The sequence below is a fragment of the Neomonachus schauinslandi genome, chromosome 3 (assembly GCF_002201575.2).
Source record: "Neomonachus schauinslandi chromosome 3, ASM220157v2, whole genome shotgun sequence".
In the NCBI taxonomy this organism is placed as follows: domain Eukaryota; kingdom Metazoa; phylum Chordata; class Mammalia; order Carnivora; family Phocidae; genus Neomonachus; species Neomonachus schauinslandi.
The window spans coordinates 31482439-31509428 of record NC_058405.1 but is presented as its reverse complement, the minus strand read 5'-3'; positions in this window follow the sequence as shown (position 1 = coordinate 31509428).

The window sequence follows — 26990 nt, the reverse complement described above, 5'->3', positions numbered from 1 at the left end:
ATCTCTGATGACAGATCCCAATAAATAGTTTTCTGTTATTCTCGTGAATTTAGACCAGTAATTCTGGCGTCATTAGTCAACAGATAATTCACAACCTGACACTAGGAATGTGAGGTGTTTATATATTACTCTAATACAACCTTAGGTGAGATTGCACTAATCACTTAATGTATAGTGATCTTAATTCTGTTTAGTGATCATCTCACATCTTTTTTTTTGTAACTCCTTTTGTTTGCATTTAGGTTTCCCATGGCTCTTCCCAAAATCTTTTCATGTTTTCTGTCCCCTTGTAGTTTTGCTCTGTGATTGATATTTTTTTTGAGGCCTCTAAACTTGGTAGTGCTGATGCCTTAGTTTATGTGCTAATTTTTTAAGTTCATGGAATATATATTTTATATATATATATATCCTGTATATATAATGTATATATTCCATATATAATATATATTCCATATAGAATATGTATTCTATTTATATTTCCATATATAATATACACACACACACACACACATATAGTTACAAGAAGGATTTTTTAATACTGACTCAATTTCCTGAAGTGCTCGTTTTTGCTCAGGTTGTCACCTGTGACCTCTAGTAGGTCTAATTCATGAAAAGTTGAGAAGATTTTGTTTGTTGTTTCTTTGGCTGCTGGGCACCTGCATGGTTATTTTTCCTTGTCTCCTTGTTGCCGCTCAGGTCCAGCTTCTGTGCTACCTTGTATGGGGGAGGCTCAGTGGTTTCTGTCCATGTGGCAGGCAGTGGATCTGCAGGCAGGTTCTTGTTCCATCTTGAGACACCAACAGGACACTTCTCTGCTCCTAGGTTTCCTTATGCGCTTAGACCCTTGTGTAGAGGATGCACATCCCTACTTGCTCTAATCCTGGCGACATGGAAGATGATATTCTTGTTCCCGTGGGGATCCAGGTCTGTTTGTGCATCACTTCTTCCTAGAAGCCACTGTGGTCACAGGCTTACCTGGGCTCTTCCACTGTTGGTCCTCTAGTTCTCTTGTGCTGAAGGAAGACAGTCCTACAACAGCTCTCTTGTTTGCTCTCCGGAGGCCCAATACCTTGCTTGGAACTGAATCCAGGGGAGATATATGGCTTGGATTTGAAGTTGGGAGAGAAAGGAAGGTGGTATTTAATATACTTACTTCCTGGTATATATAAAAATGTTTTAGGCTTTCTCTAGACACACTATTAATATTTATAATGTTTTTAATTATCCAGCAATTCAGAATGGTTATTCACCTTTGAAATATGTTTAATTTTTTTTTAATTTTGGCATTTTTTAATGCATGAAGATGTTTTTGTATTTCAAAACCTAGACTGTAACATTTTGTCTTAAATTATGACTTTGGAATAAATGTAGGCATATTTTGTATGTGAAGGGATTGTCCTAGTTATGGTTTCTGAAATGCCATGTTTAGCCTGTGGTTGGTAGACTATAGAACATTTATAGTTACAGCCAGTGGGGAGAAACCCTAGCCAACAAGTTTTATTTGAATGTGAAATATAGGTTCTTGGAAAGGTTACAGCAGTTGGATTGGCTGTGAAAAAGCTTAGTTTAGGATGGGCTCTCTGGCAGTATGAGGACCTGTCTGTGAAGAATAGATTTCAGGATCCTCCTTTCTCTCCCCTTCTTGAGTCATCAGCCTACCTATGAGCCCGACATTGCTCTTTAATATTATATTATGTGAATTTATAATATATAATATTATAATTATATATAATTAATAATCATTATTAATAATTAACAGTCCTTATAATTAATATAAATATACATTACATGTATTATTATATTATATGAATTTTGGACCAAAATGATAGTCTTAATCTTCTGGAGTATTGGTTCTCAACTGGGGGTCATTTTGTCCCCCAGTGATGTTTAGGAATGTCTAGAGACATTTTTGGTTGTCACAGCTGTGGTAGGGGGTGCTACTGGCTTCTAGTGGGCAGAGAGCAGGGATTCTGTGAACCATCCTACAGTGCACGGGTTGGCCCATGTATCAAGTATTTATCTGGCCTCAAATGCCAGTAGTGCCTAAGTTGAACAATCCTGTTCTTGAGTCTAGACTTTTCCCCCACGTATTTTTTGGCACAGTAGTAATTTTTAAAAATAGAATTACACTCAGTACTTGAAAAGTTATACTCGACTATTGTTTTGCTTATTTCTTTTCCTGTGGAGAGCTGTCTGTCTGGACATTATAGCTGCAATAGCGTTATCAAAAAACTGAGCGGCACGTACAGGTGATTGTGAGCAGCATGATGTTCCGGATGCTGTTGTGGGAACGTAATGACGAGAGGATAGTCCAGTTTCAAGGACTGATTAATGAAATGAGGCAATACAATGAATCTGAACGATAAAATACAGTTTAAAATAGTATACTATCTATAAATAGTCTCCAAGAGTCAAAGAATATGTATCATGTTTGGAATCCTCCTTGATTCCTTAGCTACGTCCTCTTGAATAAACCCAAGTTATTATTGATCACCCAGCAGTTCTCCTGGGCAGGTTAATACACATTGTTAGGATAGGGAAACCCATGAATTGACAATACACATATTATACCAAAGAGAAAGATTTGATGTGACTGTTTTAAATCACTTCTCTATTCCCTTTACTTGAGAAAAACAAACCTGTTAAGACTTGAGTCCTGATCATTTCAACAGTCTTGGTAAGCAAGTATAATTTTATATAAGAGAAAAGTAAAAATGATACCCAATTCACAGAAGCTCCTCACTGGGGATGGAAATTATTACTAAGTTTTTTGTCATTCACAAGTAATCTTGACTACTAAGTATCATTTAAAAATAAGCTTTAGTGAGCTTCAGCTTTGTCTTAATTTTTTCATGATTATTTTTATTTTGCTCTTTTAGTACATTTTCCTGTCCTTCTATTTCAGACTTCAGGTCTAGAGAGTTGAATTAATGACACTTTGTAGTTTAGTTCAGGGTCTGTGATCATGGTACACTAGAATCCTTTTTTTTTTTTTTTTTAAATTTTTTATTTATTTATTTGACAGAGACAGACACAGTGAGAGCAGGAACACAAGCAGGGGGAGTGGGAGAGGGAGAAGCAGACTTCCTGCTGAGCCGGAAGCCCGATGTGGGACTCGATCCCAGGACCCTGGGATCATGACCTGAGCCGAAGGCAGACGCTTAATGACTGAGCCACCCAGGCGCCCCTAGAATCCTTTTTACTCCCAATCCTTTTGCCACATAGGCAAACAATATGTTTGGTCTGTAGACTTTTGTGTTCTTATAAAATAGGTACTGTTTTCTGTGTACCTGTGCATTACTGTCTTATAAATTTACATATTTTAGATCCCATTTTATGTATGTATTATTTATTTACCAAGCTTTGTTTTATGAAGATTGAACCACGTAGACAAATGGCATTGTGATAAACATCCTCAAACTTGTCTGTGTGCCATGGTATATACTTGGGAGTGAGATTGCTGTATCATAAGATATAAACACCTTCGTTTTCACCATTAACTACTTGCCAGATTGCCTTCCGGGAGGTTCCCACAGCTACACACTTGCTAGCACTGAACAAGCATTTCTCCTTGTAATTCCCTCCTGTCCTCACTGTTGAGGGTGAGTTGTGTCCCTCCAAAAAAGATATGTTGAAGTTTTAACCCTTAATACTCCAGAATGTGACCTTGTTTAGAAATTTAGTATTTTTTTTTTTGAAGATTTTATTTATTTATTTATTTGTCAGAGGGCACGCACAAGCAGGAGGAGTGGCAGGCCTAGGGAGAAGTGGGCTCCCTGCTGAGCAGAGAGCTGGATGCGGGAGGATTCAATCTCAGGACCCTGGGATCATGACCTGAGCCAAAGGCAGATGCTTAACCAACGAAGCCATCCAGGCATTCCTAGAAATTGAGTCTTTACAGTGGTAATCAAGTTAAAATGTGGTCATTTTAATCCAATATGATTGCTGTCCTTAGAAAGATGATAAGTTTGAACATGTAAGAGACACGCACAGAGGGAAGATAACCATGTGATGGAAGATTGGAATGATGTGTCTACAAGCTAAGGATGCCAAAGATTTATAGCAAACCACCAGAAACTAGGAAGAGACAAGAAAGAATGCTTCCCTTACAGGTTTCAGAAGGAGCATGGCCCTGCCAACACTTTGATTTCTGACTTTAACACTTTGGAAGTGTGAAACAATAAATTTCTATTTTCTAAGCTGCTCAGTTTGTGGGAGTTTGTTATAGCAGCCCTAGCAGACTGATAACACTCCTCATCACTGATATTATCCAATTTTGTAATTTTTGCCAATCTCACTGGTGTAATGTGGTATCTTAGACGTGTGTGTGTGTGTGTGTGTGTGTGTGTGTGTGTGTGTTGGTGACACCAGCAGTCAAGTTAGTGATCCAGTAAAGAAACACCTGAGGCATAATTCTGAAAGTCCTTGACTGTAGTCTTTAAAGAAAATGAGATCTCTCAGATTTCGTGATCTAGATCCCTATTGAGTAGAAGAAAGGGAGAATACTAACCCACACAGCGAATCGAATTCTCTTCAAGGGGTGACATAGTAACCCTCAAAAACTGTCTCAGGTTGTTTTAATATGCATTTCTAGAATTAAAAATAAGATTGAGCATCTCTTCATATACCTGTTTGGGTTTCAATATCTTCTCTACGGCCTTCACCTACTACAAAATAAAGAATTTTCTTTTCTTTTCTTGAAAAGAAAGTCTTTACTTTGATGTCACATTCATCCATTCTTATTTTATATTTAAGTATTTTGTGGTTCCTTTTTTTTTAAAGATTTTATTTATTTATTTGAGAGAGAGAGAATGAGAGACAGAGAGCATGAGAGGGAGGAGGGTCAGAGGGAGAAGCAGACTCCCTGCCGAGCAGGGAGCCCGATGCGGGACTCGATCCCGGGACTCCAGGATCATGACCTGAGCCGAAGGCAGTCGCCTAACCAACTGAGCCACCCAGGCGCCCGCAGTATTTTGTGGTTCCTTAAACCATAAAGATATTCTTCTATATATTCTTTTGATACCTTTATAACTTTATGTTCACATTTGGGTAATCAATCCATTTGGATTTTATGTTTGATGTCGTAGTATGGTATGAGGTAGTAGTCAGCCTTTCCCAGCACTGGTGTTTTTCTTCCAGTTTTCCCAGTACCACATATGGAATCATCTAGTCCTGTTTTTGCTGCTTCCTTGAACATGTGTCAAGGTCCATATATACACAAGTTGTCTATTGTGTCTGTCTGTTGCTGTATCAATATCACTGTGTTTTTTTTTTTAGTTGACTTTGAGCTATGTCAGATATTAGGTGGTGTGAATCTCTTTCTGCAGTATTTCAAAGTTGATTTAGCTTATTTGTCAACTTGCATTTTTTTCACACAAACTTTGGAATTAGTTTAGAGAGTCCTTCAAGTAATCCAGGTAGGATTTGCTTGAAGTTGCCTGAGTTTCTAGATCAGTGTGGGGGAGAATTGGCATCTTAACAGTTTTATCCCATCTGTGAACAGGGTTATTTCTTTATTTTTCAAGTTTTTAACATATTCCTTTAATATGTTTTAAAAATTATGGATGCAGTTCTTACATATCAGGTTAAATCTAGGAACTTTATAGTTTTTTGCTGCTCTGTGTGGTATTTGATTCATTGATATCTTCTAATTTAATGTTGACCTTAAATTAGTGTTGACAGATGTGACAGAAGTTTGTCTTCAACTTGGGAACTCAATTCTTTCATTAGTTTTTAGGGTTGATTGATTTTTTCCCTGCAGATAATCAGATCATCTCCAAATAATGATAACTTTATCTCTTTCCCTCCAGTGTTACAGATATATATATATATATAAATTATATATAAATATATATATTTATAAAAATATATATATTTATATAAAATATATATACAGATATATATATAAATATATATATATATTTACATTTGTCAGGATCCACAGCATGATGTGGTATCTTTGACTTGTTCCTATCTTAATAGGAATTCAGAAAAGATTCCTCTTTTCTACTATCGTATATGCTCTAGTTTGGGGTATATAGCATCAAAAATCAATTGAGCACTTTCTTCTACTTCTGACTTTGAGAGTATTTATCATAATCAGATGTGGAATTTCATCGCATACATTTTGGCATCTTTTAAAGTTATGTGGTTTTTTTCCCTCTAATTCATTTATGTGGTGAAATATACTGATAAACATTCTAATATTAAGCTACCCTTGCTTTTTGGAATAAATACTTTGTGATGATGATTTAAAAAAATATTCTGTTAGCTTTTTTACTTTATATTTTTCTAAGATTTTTCTCATTTATGTTCCTAAGGAATCAGCCCTGAATTTTTCTTTTTTGGGCTTAAGATTTGGAATCAAGATTTTATTAGCCTTATAAAAATGAATTGTGTGGCTGCTTCTCTTATTCTGTCATGTGTGAAAATCATTTAGTATGGGCTTATTTCAGGGAAGGACTGATTAAAAATCCATTTCTTCTTGCATTTACTTTGGTATTTCATATGATTTCAGAAATCTACCCATTCCTTTTAGATTCTCAAATTGTAGCTGATAGTTTATAATATTCTTGTAAAAAAAAAAACTTTGTGTATTCACTGAAAAAAATGTTTATTGAGTGTTATTGAGCACTTGCTGTATTCTAGACAGTATAGTTGGTGGGAGAACAGCAACAAACAAGTAGATAAAAGTCCCTAGCTTCAGGGACTTACACTTACAAACGAGATGACATTATTAGATCTTTGTTTATTGTCCTATTTTAGACTGTCTTTTACTCATTGTAGTCCTTTCTTAAAAATCTCACCACATTTTCCAGAGGCATGTGGATGTTACTGATCATTTCAAGAAAGAGTTGTAGTTTTGTCTACTTCTTTTTTTGGTATGCATACAGGCACTTCATTGTTTTTGCCCTTCTCTTTAATATCAGTCTTACCTTTTGTTTCTTGGTTTTTACTCTACTCTTATTTTCTAACTACTTAAATAGTTAGCTGATGGGTACAGCACTTAAGTTACTGCCCTGGGAGACTTACTGCATCTTGCCCCTTCTCTCCTCTCAGTGTCTTATCTTTTACTATGTTTGGTGTTTTCAGATCCCTGCTCACCAGGGGGGTCGGAGCACCCTGGCCTCAGGAATTGGAGAGGAGGTCACATTCTGTGCCATGAGGAGAAGGAGCCTTCCTTCCTAAATATCGCTCCATTAGTTTGTCATGGTTTCTGCCTTTAGAAATCCATTTGGTGGAGGTTTTGTGATTTTATTTCTGAGTCCTCCTTCTGAGTAGTGGAAGAGATGCTTTATCCCTGTCAGGAGTTTCAGGTGGGTGTAGGGTTGGCTGAGAACAGGTACTTTGCTAGTGGAATTTAGAATGTCAGAAGTGTGGAATCCCCAGGAGGAGAGTTAGTTAATGCAAGACCACGGCCATTTTTATAGGCTTGTATTTTCACATTTTGTCTTCTCCCTGTGTGCTCTAAATCCCTTATTCTAAGAAGTTTTGATTATTCTTTCCAGCAGCAATGCTTCTATGTATTATTCTGCTTTATTTTTACCTCTAGTGTATATATCCATCTCTTTTAAAGTAGTAATTTTTGCTTAGCTGTTTCCCATCCTCATGTGGAAACACTTAAAGGGCTGAGACTCTGGCTTTTTCATCTTTGTGTTTCTCATAGTACTGTGTATACATAGTAGGTGCCAAAAAAAAACCCCAAAAAGGTTGAGGTTTATTAAACTAAATATTGTCAAATGCTAATTTTAGAAAAGGTGGCTTCTTGACATTGGACAGCCAAGAATAAAATTTGTATATATATGAAAGTGCTTTGTAAACTACCAAATGTGACCATGAGCAAGGTACTGAACCTCTCTGTAGTTTAGTTTTCTTATTGTAAAGTGCTTGTAAAACCTTTTTTATGGTGTTCAGAGGATGAGACACTTAAAAAGCTGTTACGATTGGAGCAATAGAGGAGTGCAAAAGATGTGGACACCAGAAGCAAGGAAAAGGGTGAGGTTCCAGAAAAGGTAACGCAGACACCATGGGAGTGCCCGAAGAGTGCCTAGCAACCAGACCCACCTTCCAACCACTGCCACCTTCTCCTCTGTTGGCCAATCCAGGAGGCACGGAAACTTCCCTCTGCTGGGACTGTCACGTTCCAAATGCATCTGCACTTAAAGCCCATGATTCCTGTCTCTTTTCTTTTCCTTTTCCTTTACCTTTTTCTTTTTTTGTTTCCTTTTCCTTTTTCCTTTCTTTTTTTCAAGATTTTATTTATTTATTTGAGAGAGAGAGAGAGAGACAAGGTGCATGGCAAGCCTGCGAGCACATGGGCTAGGGGAGGAGCAGAGAGGGAGGAGGGGGCAAGAATCTCAAGCGGACTCCCTGCTGAGCTCAGAGCCAGGTGAGGGGCTGGATCTCAGGACCCTGAGGTCATGACCTGAGATGAAACCAAGAGTGGGACATTTAACTTGCTGAGCCACCCAGGTGCCCCAATTCCCATCTCTTTCCGTGCTTTGTTTTTATTTTATATTTTAACAACTTTGTTGAGGTATAATTTACATCCTGTAAAATCCTGTGCTTTATTGAAGATTCTTAAGTATCCCCCCTGACAACACTGTTGTAATAACATAGGGTTACTTTAATAGGTGAACAGTCTTATTTTTTTTTAAGTGGGTTGCTTTTCTGCCACTGGAAATTGTGAATTATAAATATTTTTATATGGAATTTATAACTTCAAATTCTTATTCTCCTGCCATTTTAAATTTTCTTCTTTTGGTTTTAAAGTTCTTTTCTACTTGCCATTTTAATGTTAAGTAAAAAGTGACAGGTTTTTTTTGTTTTTTTGTTTTTGTTTTTTTTTTTTTTTAGTTTTTAAAATTACATTTGTTTCGGGTGTCCAAACGTAGTGATTTGACAAGTCTGTATGTGATGCTGGGCCCACCATCTGTCACCATATGATGCTGTTACAATACCATTGGCTATATTCCTTATACTGTACCTTTCATTCCCATGACTGATTCATTTCATAACTGGAAGCCAAGATCTCCCACTTCCCTTCACCCATTTCTCCCACCCCCACCCATGCTGTCCCCTCTGCTAACCACCAGTTTGTAAAAGTGACACAGTTTGAGTGGCTACTCATGTCTGACCTTGACTCACACTTAACCATGTGTTAAACTAAATTTCTTAATGTTCCAAAAGTTCTTCTGTGTGGTACTCATGGAATTTTTAGAAACTGATCATTTAACAAGCACTATATAATTTTCAGCTGTTTCCTTGCTTTCTTATTTACCTTTACATTCTTGAAGTAGTAGACCATTTTCACAATTACCTTGTGAAGGCCAGCGAGGAGATGATTAATGCTTGGAAGAGGACTGAGCAGAGACGTTGATTTAAGCATCCCAAGTTCACATCTCTTACATTGCTGTTCATACTTTTAGGCTTATACTGTCCTGTGTGTTCTCATCTGGTCCTTCCAAAACCCCTCTCCCCTATGAGTGGCAGATAAAGTTCCCATTTTACAGATGAGGAAACTGAAGCCCACTTAAGGGACTTCTATATAGCTTCCAAATGGTGGAGCTGAGGGCTCCAATTTTTTTTTTTAATTATTATGTTATGTTAATCCCCATACATTACATAATTGGTTTTTGATGTAGTGTTCCATGATTCATTGTTTGCGTATAACACCCAGTGCTCCATGCAGTACGTGCCCTCTTTAATACCCATCACCAGGCTAGCCCATCCCCCACCCCCCTTCCCTCTAGAACCCTCAGCTCCGATTTTAATCTAATGTCATTTATAGATTGAGTATATTTTCCTCTGTTGTTCTTCTAGTTCTTAATTAAGAGAAGAAGTAAAGTTTTTTAATTGTCAAATTTAACTCAGTATGTATTTACTGATTTTCTGGTATGTGCCTAGGAGAAAGAAATTATCTTTGTGAGGAAACCAGCTGGTTTTTGGGAATAAAAGCAAGTCTTGATCCTGTTGGTAAAGGAGGGGAACCTCTTATTAATTCCCTTTAATTACCCCCAACCGTTTTTTTTTTCCTTCTGAAAGTTTTCTGATTTTGATTAATGCTGAGAGTTTAAAGGAGTGTTGGTAGCATCCTCTAGCTAAACAGTGCCTTTAAAGTGACAAGTGTGCCAAGTTTACCATTTGCTGTCGATGCTGATAGTAACTGAGATAAATGACCTACATTATGGAGGGGACAAGAATACTGATTATTACTAAGGAGCTTTTGAGATATCCTTCATGACTGTGTGTATGGTTTAACTGATTCTAGGAAATGTAATAATTTTGTTCTCATTGCTAAATATAAGACTTAGCTATCGAAGATTTTCTCTGAGATACCGGTATTTTTAAAATTTATTATTTTTTTGGAGCTATCTATATTTTAAATTCAGATTTGTAAAATGTTTAGTCAGAGTTCAGGTATAATTTTGATTGCTTTTTATATTACATGCTTTTTAAAAAATTTTATTTATTTATTTGACACAGAGAGAGAGGCAGCTAGAGAAGGAACACAAGCAGAGGGAGTGGGAGAGGGAGAAGCAGACTTCCTGCTGAGCAGGGAGCCCGATGGGGGGCTTGATCCCAGGACCCTGGGATCCTGACCTGAGCAGAAGGCAGAAGCATAACAACTGAGCCACCCAGGTGCCCCTATATTACATGCTTCTTTAATATAACTTAAAGTACAGTTTGGGATTTAAATTTTGGAGCTTTAATATGTTTTAAATATCAGCCAAATGTTAATTGTAAGATTAAATGGATTTAGATTTACCTTTAATTGTCTTTAAGCTAATCATTTACAAAATGTTACACTGAGGGAAACGAGATAAAGACACTGCATACTGTTAAAAGGTAAAATTTTACCTAAAACAGCAACGGGATTAACTGCAGCAATAACAAAAATTCTTCCTGAGGTGTAATGAAAAAAAAGTGATAAAATTTATTGTATTATAAGTTTAATTACTGCTTTTTTTCCTTTAAGAAACAAAACAGGGGGGCGCCTGGGTGGCTCAGTCGTTAAGTGTCTGCCTTCAGCTCGGGTCATGGTCCCAGGGTCCTGGGATCGAGCCCGCATCGGGCTCCTTGCTCGGCAGGAAGCCTGCTTCTCTCTCTCCCTCTGCTTGTACTCTCTGTCAAATAAATAAATAAAATCTTAAAAAAAAAAAAAGAAACAAAACAGGACTAGGCAGCTGAGTGGCTCATTCAGTTAAGACTGGATCCTGGGACACCTGAGCTGAGGGCAGACACTTAACTGAATTTCCTAGACTTTTTTTCAGCTAGTTTCTTTCCAGAAATTCCCTTGATACTCTTCCCTGTACCAAGATTCTTTTTCTAGTGATGTTTTCTGTGATATTTGCTCTCTCCAGTGGTGCCTCACGTTATTTTGTTGATTTTTATATTTGGTACATGGGATTTGGGGATGAGGAAAGATGAATATAAGAAGTCTGTCAATGAATTCTTAAATGTTTTTTTTTTTAAGATTTTATTTATTTATTTGACAGAGAGAGGGACATCGAGAGAGGGAACACCAGCAGGGGGAGGGGCAGAGGGAGCCCGATGTGGGGCTTGATCCCAGAACCCTGGGATCATTACCTGAGCCGAAGGCAGACGCTTAACGACTGAGCCACCCAGGTGCCCCTTAAATGTTGTTTTTTAATCTAAAAGGTTGCTTGATTTTAATTTTACTATTCAGGTTGGCTAAGAGAACATAAGAATGTGACCTCTTATCAAGTTGGGCTTCTTGCTTGCTATAGAATTACAAAGAAATGTTTTCTAGTCCTTAAGATCCACCTTAATATAGTTAAACATTTAGAGTGGATTATATACTTATGGATCTCATAATCCCCATCTTTTATACATTATGTGTTCATAGTACAAAATTAGTATAATTTTTTTTTTAAAGATTTTATTTATTTATTTGACAGAGACACAGCGAGAGAGGGAACAGAAGCAGGGTGGTGGGAGAGGGAGAAGCAGGCTTCCCGCTGAGCAGGGAGCCCAATGCAGGGCTCCATCCCAGGACCCCGGGATCATGACCTGAGCCGAAGGCAGACACTCAACGACCGAGCCACCCAGGCGCCCCTGTATAAGATAATTTTCTGCAGCCAACTTGGCAAGCCTTATTTTTTTTTAAGATATATTTATTTATTTTAGAGAGAGCACAAGAGAAACACGTGTGCATGTGAGTGGGGAGAGGGGCAAAGGGAGAGGGGGAGAGAGAATCCTCAAGCAGATTCCCCACTGAGCATGGAGCCCATTGCGGGGCTTGATTCCAAGACCCTGAGATCATGATCTGAGCTGAAATCAAGAGCTGGCCGCTTAACGGACTGAGCCACCCAGGTGCCCCAAGCCTTATTTATATAATCATACCTGAAGTGTCCTAAAGCTGGTATTACCCCCATTTAAATTAGCATAATGATATGAAGGTCAGATATGTGTGTAGAATGAAAATTTTAAAATATTGTTTGTTTTTGAGGAAATAGAAAGGCTGTTATAAATTATAATAAATGCTTTTTAAAGATTTTATTTATTTTGAGAGAAAGAGTGGGAGGGAGGGACAGAAGCAGAGGGAGAGAGAGAATATCAAGCAGACTCCATGCTTAGCAGGGCGCCCCACATGGGGCTTGATCTCACAACCCTGAGATCATAACTTGAGCCGAAATCAAGAGTTGGATGCTTAACTGACTAAGCCACCCAGGTGTCCCTCAAATGTTTTAGTGTAAATTTTAGAACTAGTTAAAGCTCAGAAACAAATCTGTTCTGATAGTTTCTTTTCCTGTTTTAAAGGCTATGATTTCTTTTCCATAGTTTAGTAATTTTTCCTTATATATTTTAGATATTCGTGGGGTGCCTGCATGGCTCAGTTGGTTAAGCATCTGCCTTCGGCTCAGGTCATGACCCCAGGGTCCTGGGATTGACCCCTGCATTGGGCTCCTTGCTCAGTGGGGAGTCTGCTTCTCCCTCTCCCTCTGTCTCCCTCTGCCCCCCTACCCCCCGCCCTGCTTGTGCTCTCTCTGTCTCTTTCAAATAAATACATAAAATCTTTAAAAAAAAAAGTTTATATTTTGGATATTTGCAAGTAGTCATTTAGATATTTGTAAACTTTATATGATGAGATTTACTTTTCGATTGTTTTATAAATTAATTTTATTTATTTTTATTTATTAAATAAAGTCTTATTCTGAATGTATTAAATAACTTAATAGAGTTCTGATTCAGAAGCATTTTTTATCTACCTGGCCTATATTTTATATGTTCTATAACTATTCAATGTTGGTGCCTAGAAACCAGAAATCCATATGGTAGGGATTTCTACAAGTGTTGATTGTTACTCAACTAAATGTATAATTTTGATTTAAGATTCTATTTTCCAGGTAATGAAAAGTGTTAGAGGATATTTAGATTAAAAAATCATAAAGTATTAGGACTTTTTTCCCAATGTTTGTTGTAAGAATATTCTAATGTGTTTCTGTCTTAATTTGGAGTCAAAATTTAAAACATTTTTTTTAAGTTGGTAATTTTTTTGTTATTGTTCTAGAGCATGCTTTAAATTTACAATGAAATACATTTTTTTATTTTTATTTTTTTATTTTTTTAAAGATTTTATTTATTTATTTGACAGAGAAAGACACAGCGAGAGAGGGAACACAAACGGGGAGTGGGAGAGGGAGAAGCAGACTCCCTGCCGAGCAGGGAGCCCGATGCGGGACTCGATCCCGGGACTCCAGGATCATGACCTGAGCCGAAGGCAGTCGCTTAACCGACTGAGCCACCCAGGCGCCCCTGAAATACATTTTTTTAAAGAAATGTTTTTATTTATTCATTTGAAAGAGAGAGATACAGAAAGAGAGAGAGAGAAAGCAGGAGCAGTGGGGAGGGGCAGAGAAAGAGGGAGAAGCAGACTCCTGCTGAGCAGGGAGCCCAATTTGGGGCTCCATCCCATACATTTTTTTTTTGCCACCCAGGCGCCCCATCGATCCCATACATTTTAAAACTTGATAACAGGGGCGCCTGGGTGGCTCAGTCATTAAGTGTCTGCCTTCGGCTCAGGTCATGATCCCAGGGTCCTGGGATCAAGCCCCGCATCGGGCTCCCTACTCCGTGGGAAGCCTGCTTCTCCCTCTCCCACTCCCCCTGCTTGTGTTCCCTCTCTCGCTGTGTCTCTCTCTGTCAAATAAATAAATCTTTAAAAAAATAAAAAAAAAAAACTTGATAACAGACTGGTTTATATTTGGAAGTTGGATATTACTATGGATAATTTTTAACTTTTATTTTTCAAAATGAGATTTCCCCAATGTCTTAATTTTTTTTTTTTTTTTTTTGGTTAGGATTTAGAAACTTCAAAAAGTAGAAACCTTCCTAAAGTGTTCTCATTCTGCTCTTAATTCTAGAATGAGGTGGTGTGCTCAGGGAATTGCCCAAATTTGGAATAGCTGAACCTTACAGGGGCAACTGGGCACCAGAGGGAATCATGTAAAGCAGATGGGGGCTCTGAGACCCCTTTTTTGGGAGGGATCTACAAGTTCAAAACTATTTTTAAAACAATACTAAGATTTTATTTGCCTTTTCTTGCTCAATCTTTCAAGTGTATGCAGAGAATTTTCCAGAGGCTACATGATCTGTGATGACATCATTGCTCTCATGTTTAATGGGATATGCACTTACGGGTTCTTGTATTTGAAAAATTTCTCACTTTAAATTGAATTTTTTAAAGGTGTTTTTTAAGGTTTTATTTTTTAAGCAATCTCTATACCCAACGTGCAGCTCAAACTCACAACCCCCAGCTCTAGAGTCGCACGCTTCACTGACTGAGCCAGCCAGGCGTCCCTCACTTTAAATTTCTAAAACAGCACAAATACTGATAGGTCAGCCTACATAAACAAGAGCTTTCTGGGGCCTTCAGTAATTAAGAGTATAAAGGGGTCCTGAGGCCCAAAACTCTGAGAATGCTGTTCTAAAGAGTTTGGATTTTATCTCGAGTGTGGTAGGGAGTCATTGAACGATTTTTGCAAGAGGATGACATAATCAGTATTCCTAGCATGGCTTGTGATGTGAAACATGAAGTTTCGGGGGCCAGAGAGACTAGTTAAACAGCTATTTCTGTAATTCAGGAGAGATGTGAGGGCTCAAGCTACTTTTTGTTGAGATAGATGTGGTAGTGCCAATAGACCAAAAGGAGGTAGAATTCGTCATCCTGGGAGGGGTTGAATGGGAGGAAGATGTCCAGCTCAGTCCCAGGTTTCTGATGTGGGATGCTGTGTGCTATTATGAGCTGAGTGGACATGTTATTTTCTTTCAGCATTTTAAAGGTAATGTGTGTGTGTCTGCCCCCCCCCCCCACCCTGCAAAGATGAATGAATGAATGAATAAATGTTTCACTGTTTTGTGGCTTTTATTGCCCCGATGAGAAGTAACTTGTAATTCAAATCAGTGCACTACTCCATGCAATGTGGCATTTTTCTCTGCTTTCAAGATTTTCTGGTTCCAGTTAGTTTTTAGCAGTTTGACTCCGATGTGCCCATGCGTCACGTTCTTTGTACATACCCTGCTTAGTAGGATTTGCTTATCTTCTTGACTCTCTCCTGGTTTGCAACCCTCCTGGAAGCTTCCCTGGTGTAATCTGAATTTGGCCCCTGTACTCAGAGTGCAGAGGGAGACCAAAGAATGAGGCAGGCCACTCCCCAGCTGAGCAGGTGGCAGTTTTAATAAGCAAAGAGAGCTTACATATGAGTCTTGTATCGGGCAGCGACGAGATGTGTAGATCCTTGTATCCACCTGCCAAATCTTGAAAGTGTATAAAGAGGCCTTACCTGCGTTCAGTTACATATACTGTTCAGTCATAGCACAGTCTCAGGACTGTGTCCTCGGAATACTCTCTGGAGCAGGAAAGGCAAGCAAAGGCCACATTCCAAGGACGGGGAGGGGGTGAGGAGCCTCCCAGTGCCCAAGCCCAGCTTATGGGCCCTTAGAGGTCATGTCTTTTTGATGGCACTCCTCAACAATCACCAAACACCTTTCCCAAATTTTGAGAAATTTTGGCCAGTATCTGGCCAAATGATTTTCTGTTCCATTCTCACTCTCCTTTTTTCTGGGACATCTGTTGCAATTGTTACCCAATTATGTTAGACATTTTAATGTTGTTCCACAGATGCCTAGAATTCACTTTGCAATCTTCCATCTTTCTGTTCTTTAGATCGAATAATTTAGATCCATCTTTAATGTGTCCTCAATATCTTCAGCGAGTTCACTGACTTTTCTTTGTCATCTCCATTCTGCTGTTAATCCCACCCAGTGAAATTTTTATTTCCGGTGCTTTATTTTTCAGTCCCTGAATTTTCATTTGGCTCATTTATTGTCATTGTTATTCAGTTTCATAGCTTATATTTCTCTGCTGAGATTTTCTTTCAGTGTTATGAGCATTTTTGCTTTCTATACCCGAGTGTTGGAATGAGAGCTGCTTCAAAATGCTTGCTAATTAGAGCATCTGGAACATCTTGGAGTCTCCCTTGATTGTCTTTTCCCTTGTGAATAAGCCCCTGTTTCATGGTTCTTTTATGTCAAGTAATTTGGATCGTATCCTGGACATTATAAGTAAGTTGTGGAAACTCTTAGTTCTGTTACATTTTGCCAAAAATGTTTGTTTGTTTGGGTTTTGTTGTTGTTGTTGTTAAGCCAGGCACTTAATTTGGCTGCAAATTCTGTTTTCTCTGCAGTGATGGCAGCTTAGCTCTCACTTCAGTTGGTCTTGCCTTAGCTGCGGCCCTTGGAGCCTGCCTGCACATCTGTGGTTCAGAGCCATGTAGAGATCTGGGAGGAGTTTGATTATTTCCTCTCTAGTCCTCTCTTGCCTGGCATTCTGCTTTCATTTTCCAGTTGCTGTGGTTGCCCTGGACACTGTTCTCTAGTTCTGAAGCCCAATGAATCTGTGGGTTTTGTACCAGAATTTTCGGCATGTGCCTGGTATAGACGGGGGCCTTTTGTCAGGCTATCAACCCTAACAACTGAAAACTCATCTGGTGCAGTTCCTTCTTCCACATATCGACTCCCCTCCAGTGATTTCCTGCTTTCAACTGCTCTCCAGTGCCTTCAAATACTGTTTTTTAAAAAAATATATGTTAATCCTGAGTTTATAGTTCTTGGGTTTTTTTGTTTTTTTTAAGATTTTACTTATTTATTTGAGAGAGCAAGAGATAGAGCACAGGGGGAGAATGAGAGGGAGAAGCAGACTCCCCGCTGAGCAGGGAGCCCGACACGGGGCTTGATCCCAGAACCCTGAGATCATGACCTGAGCTGAAGGCAGACGCTTAATGGACTGAGCCACTCAGGTGCCCCCTGAACTCATAGTTCTTATTTGTGGGAGAGTTGGTCCGATAGGAGCTACTTGGCCATTCCTGAAGTGGAATCATATTGTGTTGACATTATTAACTGATAGAGAGATTATAGAAAGACAACGTAATTCACTGAATTTAATTTTGGCCATGTTGAGCATGATGTTAGCCAATGTGGAGTTCTCCCCCAACTGGTGGTTATGGAATTGGGACTCCTAGAGGTGAAGTTTGGGCTGCAGATACAGATTTAGAACATGTAAGCCTGCCAATGCCAACTGAGGTCATGAGAATGGATGAGCAAGGAAGGAGTGTTTTGAATGAGAGGATTGACCTGAAGTCATAATCCTGAATTCATAATCCTGAATTCATAGCCATGTTTAAGAGGTAGGCATAGGAAGAGAGCCCAGGAAGGAGATAAAAATGTAAGTGGAGTAATTTGTAAAGAAAAATTGTTACAGAAACTAAGCAAGTGGTCAGCAGTTCTTAACCTGGGATCTGCTGACCCAGCTGGCTTAGGATTCAGTTTCAGGAGGTTTCTGGACTCTCTCTACAGTGTACGTGTGTATGAATTTTCTGGAGAGCAGGTTTATAGCATTCATCAGTTTTCCAAACAGATCTGTGACCCACAAAGAGTTAAATGTTGAAATGAACAGTATCAAAGTTCAGAAAAATGAATGAGAGCCACGAATGGCTTCATTTGAGCAATTTCAGAGTGAAGGTGAAAAACCAATTGGAGTTCACTGCAAAGTAAATTGGAGACGTAGAAGTAGTGATAGGGAGTGTAGAATTCGCTTTCAGGAAGTCTGGATGATAAGGTGAGGAGAGATTGCTCGATAGAGGGGAATAAGATTAAGAAAAGCATAGCATTGCCCTGCCTGGCCTCATCTATCACAGGCCATCCTAGCCCTTTCGTGCTTATGCACTGAGTCTTCTAGTTTGTGAAAACTGCTCTGTTGTGAAAGGCCAGGGGCTGCTCCTGTGGGCCGGCATGCATGCATTCAAAGCTTCAGATCCCAAAGAGGTTATGAGATCCGTGACAGCGAGGACTTTCTGTATTTTGGGTGTTCTTTCCCTATAGCACTTTTTATTATACTCTGCTGATAGTAAAGGCTTACTGTGGCTCACTGGCAGAGGTCTCGGGGTATGGGATAGGGCCACGCGCTGGGGGAAACAGGCGTCTGTGCCAAGGCTGGAGAAGACGTCTCTGGTGCACGGTTACTCTTACAGCTGCGCCCGGATATCCTCGGGTCCCTGGAGGGACTGCAGGCTGCTCTACACTATGTTGGCTTGACTTCCTAAGGTTGACCCTTTAGAGGCCCTTAGAACAGGGAAAGGCCTTAGACCTTTGACCAGGAGAAGTAGGGAAGAATGGAATATACACACCCCCCACCCCTTTTTGGGCTTCATTTCTTACTAGGAGAGAAGTGTGATTAGATGGGGAGACACTTGGCTGAACTAATGTGGGAATCAGAAAGGTAGCCTGAGGTAGGGAAATTGAGATTTTGTAGCTTTCTGAGCTCATCCTGATGTCTTTAAGTTAAAAGACAGTTTGTAGGGGCGCCTGGGTGGCTCAGTTGTTAAGCGTCTGCCTTTGGCTCGGGTCATGATCCTGGGGTCCTGGGACCGAGCCCTGCATGGGGCTCCTTGCTCCGCAGGAAGCCTGCTTCTCCCTCTCCCACTCCCCCTGCTTGTGTTCCCTCTCTCGCTGTCTCTCTCTGTCAAATAGATAAATAAACTTTAAAAAAAAGTTTGTAAAAGGGCTACTGTTGTTCATTTCTTTTGCTTCTTTCATTTTCTGCCACCATGCTGCTTCCCCAGTGTCACGTCCTCACCCAATTCATGATCAATTCTTCTTGTTCCTTCTAGCCCTAATGAAACTCTCAGGTGTCATTGTGCTTCTATCAAATAAGGATGAACATAATTCATCAAAGAGTAAATGGAAGTGAATCCCCCACCAACCTTCAATTATAGTAGAAAATTGTTAAAAAAAAAAATCTGCGGGGGCGCTTGGGTGTCTCAGTCAGCTCTGTGTCTGCCTTCGGCTCAGGGCATGATCTCAGGGTCCTGGGATCGAGCCCCACATTGGGCTCCTTGCTCAGCGGGGAGTCTGCTTCTCCCTCTCACTCTCCTTCTGTCCTCCCTCTCTCTCTCTCTCTCTCCCTCTCTCAGATAAATAAATAAGATCTTTAAAAAAAAATAAATCTGCAGTTGGCTCCATTTGTGGTAAAGACATTTTGGACCTCACGCTTTTAGGGTGCTTTGCTAAGGAGTAAAATATATCAAATCAGCTTTGGAGTTGCAGTTCCACAGCCAGCCTCCTGCTGTCCTCACCTCTGTGAAGGCCCTGTGTCACCTTCAGTTGCCACTGTTTGGTGGGGAAAATGCAGTTCAACTATGGGTAGTGAGTGAAAAGTAAATCAGATGGCTTCTGAGAAAGCGTGCTTTAGGGAGCCTCCATTTTTCATATATTAATTTTTAAGAGTATGAATGGAAACGTAATATATACACTATTCCTTGGTTTTGGTACTTAATAGTATAGCTTGACTGCATTTATGTATTGACACGTGAAAGGTTAAAAAATTCTTTACAGTTGCAAAATCTAATATGTGTAATCACTGTATTTCATTCAGTGGATAAACTAGAACTTATTTAGCCTGTCCTCTTTTGATAGATACTTAACATTTTTTGGATATTTGTAATAATAAGCAATGCTTCAGTGAATAAAATTGGGCATAGGTCATTTTACATTATTGTAGGATTGTTCCCAGCTGTTGAATTTTGGGGTTTCCTTTCTGAGGGTCTGCCAGTTTATGATACCACCAACCACAAAAGAGAGGGTCTGTACCCCTATTGTTATTCTTTGTTAGAAAGATGAAGATGGTATCTTATAGTTTTGATTTTGTATTTATCTGTGTTTAAGAGCAATTTGTATCTTTTCTATTAACTCCTGATAGCCCCTTCCTCCTTTTTGTTGGAGCTCTTTCCTTATTAAGAAATTTGGCTCTTTGTCTAGTGTGTGAGCTGCAAATATTCGTGTGTGGGCGGGGGGGGAGGTGGTGGTTGTGTTTTGATTGTGTTTGGTTTTCTATGAACAAAACTTATTTACATGTAACTGAATTTATTAGTCATTTCTTTTATGGTTTCTGGTTTTGTATGGTTTTATGGTTTTGTATCTTAGAGACCTTTCTCATTTCTGGAGTATAAAAATTCTCCCAGTTCTATTTAGGTTATTTTGTGGGTTCGTCTTGTATGCTTTAAAGTCACTGATTTACCTGGAATTAACTTCCATGAAAGGCAGGAGCTATCCATCTAACTTTATTTTTCCCTCTAATGGCTACCCAGGTGATTTCATTTTTTTTTTGAAACCTCTACCTAAGGCTGACATAACCAGTTATGAACCTGATATCCATTCTTCCCTCTTCACTGTCTGAACCCTGGTGTTTGTGAAAATGTCAGTAAAGCCTGATGAAAAGATTTGCTCGTGTTGGATATCTTTGTGCTGAGGGTGGCCACGTACCATGGAGGACGAAGTGGCTGAGCTTCTAGGAGAGCTATTGCCTTGCAGGCAAAGAGGGACAGATTGATGCTCACCCTTTGGTCTTACCCTTTCCCTCTTTGCCTGTTTGAATGAAAGTAAAAAGTGCGGATGCCCAGCATTTGTGGGCCATGAAGGAAATCACTACAAATTACACTTTGAGAAACAACCCTATGGATGCTGTGAACATCACAGACAAATTTAACGAAGTAAAAACATTTGTGGAGAAAGTTCCCATCCCTGGCAGTAGAGGTCAGAGTGCTTCTGTGCATACGTATGTTGGTGAGCTCAAAGCAGAGGGCGGAGAACCGTGGAAGAAAGGAACTACACGGAAGGAAGGACTGAATTCTTAGTTTTCATTCCTTATATGTTGGCTTCTCCAAATTCAACCTGAGAATTGGGGCATACAAAAAACTACTCTGAAATATGATGGCATCTCAGACCAAGTATGTTGGTTTTCTCACTAGGTTTTAGCCTAGGTTTTGAAAGGCAGAGGAAACCCATTCAAAGGAAATAATATGCTTGGTTTCAGCATAAGGGTAATATCTTTATTTATTTAGTTTTGGTTTTGGGGTTTGTTTTTTTTTGGCCAATATCTTGATTTGAGTAGTGGACTAAGTAGTATGCAGTCTTTAAAGAATAGAGATTTTATTGTGAAGAAAATATAAGTAATAATTCATTGACCTATACTGGATTAAATCTGCCGGCTTCAGTAAAGTTCATAGTGAGTAGATGGTTTCTGAGTTGATTTCAACTCCCTTTCCTTGTTATTTATAATTTTATCTTCATGTTAAATTGTAATGGAAGTATGTTCAAACATATTTGCACCCTGTATTTCCTCTCAGTATAAAATATTTTGTAAGCCAAGTTGGAGTTAGGTGAATGATTGTAAAATAAATACTTTCATGAAACAACTTGTTTAGGAAGTTGGGCTTTATTTTTTTTTCAGATTGACACATCTTTTCTAACCCCCCCCCCCCCCCCCCCGCCGCCCCACCATCCTACTGTTAGCATTTTCTTTTCATTCCAGAGATAAGTTAAACACTCTCTTTTGGAGAATATTCTCTCTTCTATGCTTTTGGAGCCTGAACCAGCGAGATGAATCCGAAGACATCTTTGTGGTTAGAGGCACGCTCTGAGGTGTGGGTGAGCTCTCTGAGAGAGAGCTCTGTATCTAAATGTTACCCTGCCATTCATTGCTGGAATGCTATTCTTTAAACAGACAAAGAATGAGTTATTAACTTAGTTGAAGAAGGTGGTTCAGTAAGACAGGATGCTTGTAACACACAAAATTGAACAGCATTTTATAAACTGGCTTCCCTATTCGTAAATGTCTCCCTGTAAAAACACGAACACATGCACACACACAGACACGCACACAGATGGGTATCATTTACAGTTTCTTAGAAGAAGCAAAGTCATGATTAAAATACATGGGGAAATTTACACACTTTTCCCTAAAGCTGCACACGTTTCTGAAAGACTGCATATACAAAATCAGGCTACTAATAGATATGCACTGATAGATGTAGTCACATTCCTGTTAAAACTGTCCTTGGCATCCCGCCTGGGGCATGGTAAATGATCAGTAAATAGTGGAATGGATGAATCAAATTATGCTGTCAAGTATAGCATTTTTAAGTATGTGACTTTCTCTAGACTATTTGATTTCATGAAACAGTAACTGTTGCTACTCATTAATCTTTATGATTGTAAATGTGATTATAGGTACAAAAAAGGATTTTTCAGATCTTGCCCTTTTGTATCTAAATTATACACAAAGAAACCAAGCATTCAAGCTGGCTTCTTTGCATTCATATGAATACCTTCTAAGTGTTTTTGACTACAGAGGGAAATGAAGCTGGAGGAAATGTAGCAGGTAATGCAACACCCAGGTGGGGGAGCAAGAATTTGTTAGGTGTTGATTCTCTCTTGAGTGCTGTGAATGATCCTCTCTTTGTATCAATCCACACCTGAAGATTAGGTTTGTCCTGCTCTGGATAAAACATTCCTTATTTAATGCATTCCACAGAGCTACCAACTGAATGTGAAACTCAAACCTTGTTTCACTAGCTAACAAAAATGAGAAGGCAATGCATTATTAAAGCTTTTAGCCACTTAAAGGGGTGCTAGGTAAATAAGCTGAGGATACCCCGCCTGTCCATTGTTTTTCAAAGAAAACAACTATTCAGGGGTAGTACTTTCCTGTAATAAGGTGGCAGTTCTTTGATGGTTACATAGGAGTCTTTCTTAAAAGGCTTTTTATTTACTACATGTTTAAAATTCTAACTTGGACTTATAACTTTAAGTCTGTAATTGAAGCTTTTAATATAAAACTGGTGAAGTTTTGTTTCTGGATCAAATTCTGGTAGTATAGCTTTTATTTTTGTGCCGGAGATAAGAATAACTTACCTTTCTTTCTTAGAAAAAACCTTTTAAGACCTTTTTTATGGTATAAAATGAGCCCAAGTATATTTTTTTTCCTGGATTTGTTTTTCAAGATTTTGTTTAATTCAGAAGAGACATAGCTAAGAATATATACACCAAACAGTAATGACGACTCACAGTCGGAGTGATAGCATGGCCCCGGGTGGGAGATACAGACCATGGAAAGTCCTCTCTACAAAAATCTACTCTAATATAATACCTTTGACTAATTAGAGATTCATTCACTTAATGATTTTTAAAAATTGCAATTAGTCATTGTCATTCAATTCTTACCAGTGTGAGATCATATTTTGAATGTACGGGGGATATGTTTTATATTGATGGCTATAAGCTACGTTATGTTTAGATATTCATTCAAAATTATTTGAGTACCTACTATGAGTCAGTGACTTTTCTAGATGTCTGAGATATATGAGTGAAGAAACTAGACAAACATATAGAACAATGTGTTAAGTTTATTCCACTGTTCAGCCAAGTTTACTCAGTTTGCTGAAAATCTTTTGGTGGAAATTAGCTAGATGTCCCAATGAAAGGCTGTGCCTTTATTCCTGCAATCTTATTTTTTGAGGATGTTGGCTAATGTGGTTCCACAGAGCAGAGCTCTGCATGAAGACTTTGCGACATGACGTGTGCAGATGGGATTTACAGAGCATATGGCTTTTCAGTGATCCTCAGAATCTTCTACCACACAATCCCCCCACACTCCTCTCCCCACTTTATTAGACCAGCTCTACTCCTATCCGTTTATGCAGCGGAATTCAGCATAGTATTTCTCTAAAAATAAATGTTCCACTTCAGGTTATGAATGGAGTAAATGAAATGTTAGAAAATGGAGAATTATTTTCTCCATTTGCAGTTTGCCTTAAACAGACAAGTTGATGGTTTAGGTGTTCTTTGATTAACCTTTGTGGTCATATTCCATGTTTGCCTGTGAATTTCATTTCTTTCTTGTCTTTCCAGCTTGGTCAAACTGTTCAAGGACACTAAACATGTGATTATCTGAAATCCATAGCTCTCTGAGAATTGGAAGTTTGGAAAAGACCTTATACAGCATCTGGTATTTGCTCATGTTTATTGTGCCCACTCCCTGCAGCAAGAAAGTTCTTCTTTCCTCTATTTATAGCTGTTTTGCCTTTGTAACATACGAGTCATATGCAGAACAGCTGGAGTTGCTGAGCTTTGGAGAGGAACAAAAGCTTGTTCAGATCAAGAAATGATGGGAGGGTTATTTGTATCAAGTTTTGCCGTGATAATGCTATGTAACTTAACCTCACACTTTAGTCTTTGGACAACCTGCATCAAAGTAATCTAGAATGTTTGTTAATGCTGCAGATTTCTGGCTTCCACCCACCAACTCAAGAATGGAGGCATAGGTGGGAATCCAGAGTATTAGCCAACAGCGACCTGGTGATTCCTAATTCTCAGAACAAGTTAAGAATCCATTGTATACCCTCTAGGATAATGGCAACATTTCTGATAGCTGTTTCACATTGTTGTCTCTCTCTCTCTCTTTTTACTGAGGCATAATTGACAATGAAATTCATCCTTTTTAGGTACTGAGGTACTAAATTCTGATAAATGCATATAGTTGTGTGACTGCCCCCTCAGTCAAGATTCAGCATCTCATCACCCCCCCCCCAAAATTTCCTTGTGTCCCTTCCCTCCTCATCCCCTGTCCCTGGCAACTGCTGATCTGTTTTCTGTCTTTGTTGGTCATTGTGGTTTTGTTATTTCGACAATGTCCTATAAATGGAATTATCCTATTTGTAGTCTTTTTTTTTTTAAGATTTTATGTATTTATTTGAGAGAGAGAATGAGAGAGAGAGAGAGAGCATGAGAGGGGGGAGGGTCAGAGGGAGAAGCAGACTCCCTGCCGAGCAGGGAGCCCGATGCGGGACTCGATCCTGGGACTCCAGGATCATGACCTGAGCTGAAGGCAGTCGCTTAACCAACTGAGCCACCCAGGCGCCCTGTTTGTAGTCTTTTGAGTCCAGCTTTTTTCTACTTAGCATGACACATTCAAGACTCATCAATATTGTTTGTATCAGTACTTGATTCCTTTTTATAGCTGAAAATGAATATAGTAGTCCTGGAATACTGCAGTTTATTGATTTCCATTTGAAGGACATTTGGGTTTCTGGTTTTGTCAATTATTAAGTCACTATGAACATTCATGACAGGCTTTTTATTTCACTTGAGTAAATGCTGAGAAGTGGGATTGATGGGTCTTATCATAAGTATATATTTAATTTCTCAGACATTAACAAACCGTTTTCCACCTTGGCTGCACCATTTTGCATTCCCACCAGCAGTGTGGGAGAGTTCCAGTTCTTTCATGTCCTTGTCAACCCTTGTTAATGAGAGTTTTTTAAATTTTAGCCATTTCACGCAATATAGTAGTAGTACGTTTGTAGGTATGCATCATACCTTACACTAGTTTTAATCTGCATTTTCCTAATGACTGATGGTTTTACTTGAGCACCTAGCATCCTCTGCTGGACACTGGGCAGTAGCTCCCCGCTCCCCCAGGAATTTATGGATGTCAGGACAAATGACACACAGCTACCAATGGATGTAAAATCACATTTATCACTCATATAGTAAATAGCAAGAGGATTTACTAAGGAGAAGAGCTTAAGTTTTGTTGGGCGTGAAACATGCTAACGAAAGGATTGGTGGTTTGGGATTTTTACCATGTTTAAGGGGTGGAGCCTGGATGAGCATTTTTTTCAGCCAGGCTTGTATTTTCTCAGCGAGGTTCAAAATTTCCATTGGTGCTAATGGACAGCTGGTGCATGTGGGTGTTCTTATCACATTTTCCAGATGTGGGCTGAAGAGAAAGAGGAGGGCTGGGGGCTTGAAAACTGCAGAAATCAAACATCAGAACTTGAGTCTTTCTCTTTACTACCTGATGATGTTGAGCACCTTTTTGTGTGCTTGTAACCCATACATCTTCTCTGATGAAGTGTTGAGATTATTTGCGTATCTTTTAAATTAGACTGTTTTCTAGAGTTGTATATTCTAGAAGTAAGCCCTTTATCTGTTATGTTTTGCGAAAAATTTTAGTGGCTTGATTTTTTTTAAAACTCTCTTAACGGTGTCTTTCAAAAAGTAGAAGTTGCGTCCCAGTACTAACTGTCGTTTACTGCAGTCATATAATTTTATTTTTCTTAACAGATTCCTTCTCAGCTATTCTTTTCTAGCACTTTTAAACCCATGGGCAATATCTTTTTTTTTTTTAAAGATTTTATTTATTTATTTGAGAGAGAGAATGAGATAGAGAGAGAGAGCATGAGAGGGGGGGAGGGTCAGAGGGAGAAGCAGGCTCCCCGCTGAGCCAGGGAGCCCGATGAGGGACTCGATCCAGGGACTCCGGATCATGACCTGAGCCGAAGGCAGTGGCTTAACCAACTGAGCCACCCAGGTGCCCCCATGGGCAATATCTTAAATATATCCAGTGGCAGTATGGAGTAGTGGAAAAGAATATTTTTCATGTATCCAAACTTTATCCCTTTGAAATTCGTAGTCATTTTTTTCTCCTTTCAAATTTTTCCCATGGAGGTTGTGCCTGGGGGGGCTCAGTCGGTTAAGTGTCTGCCTTTGGCTCAGGTGGGCTCCCTGCTCAGTGGGGAGTCTGCTTCTCCCTCTGCTTCTCCTGCTGCTTGTGCTCATTCACTCTCTCC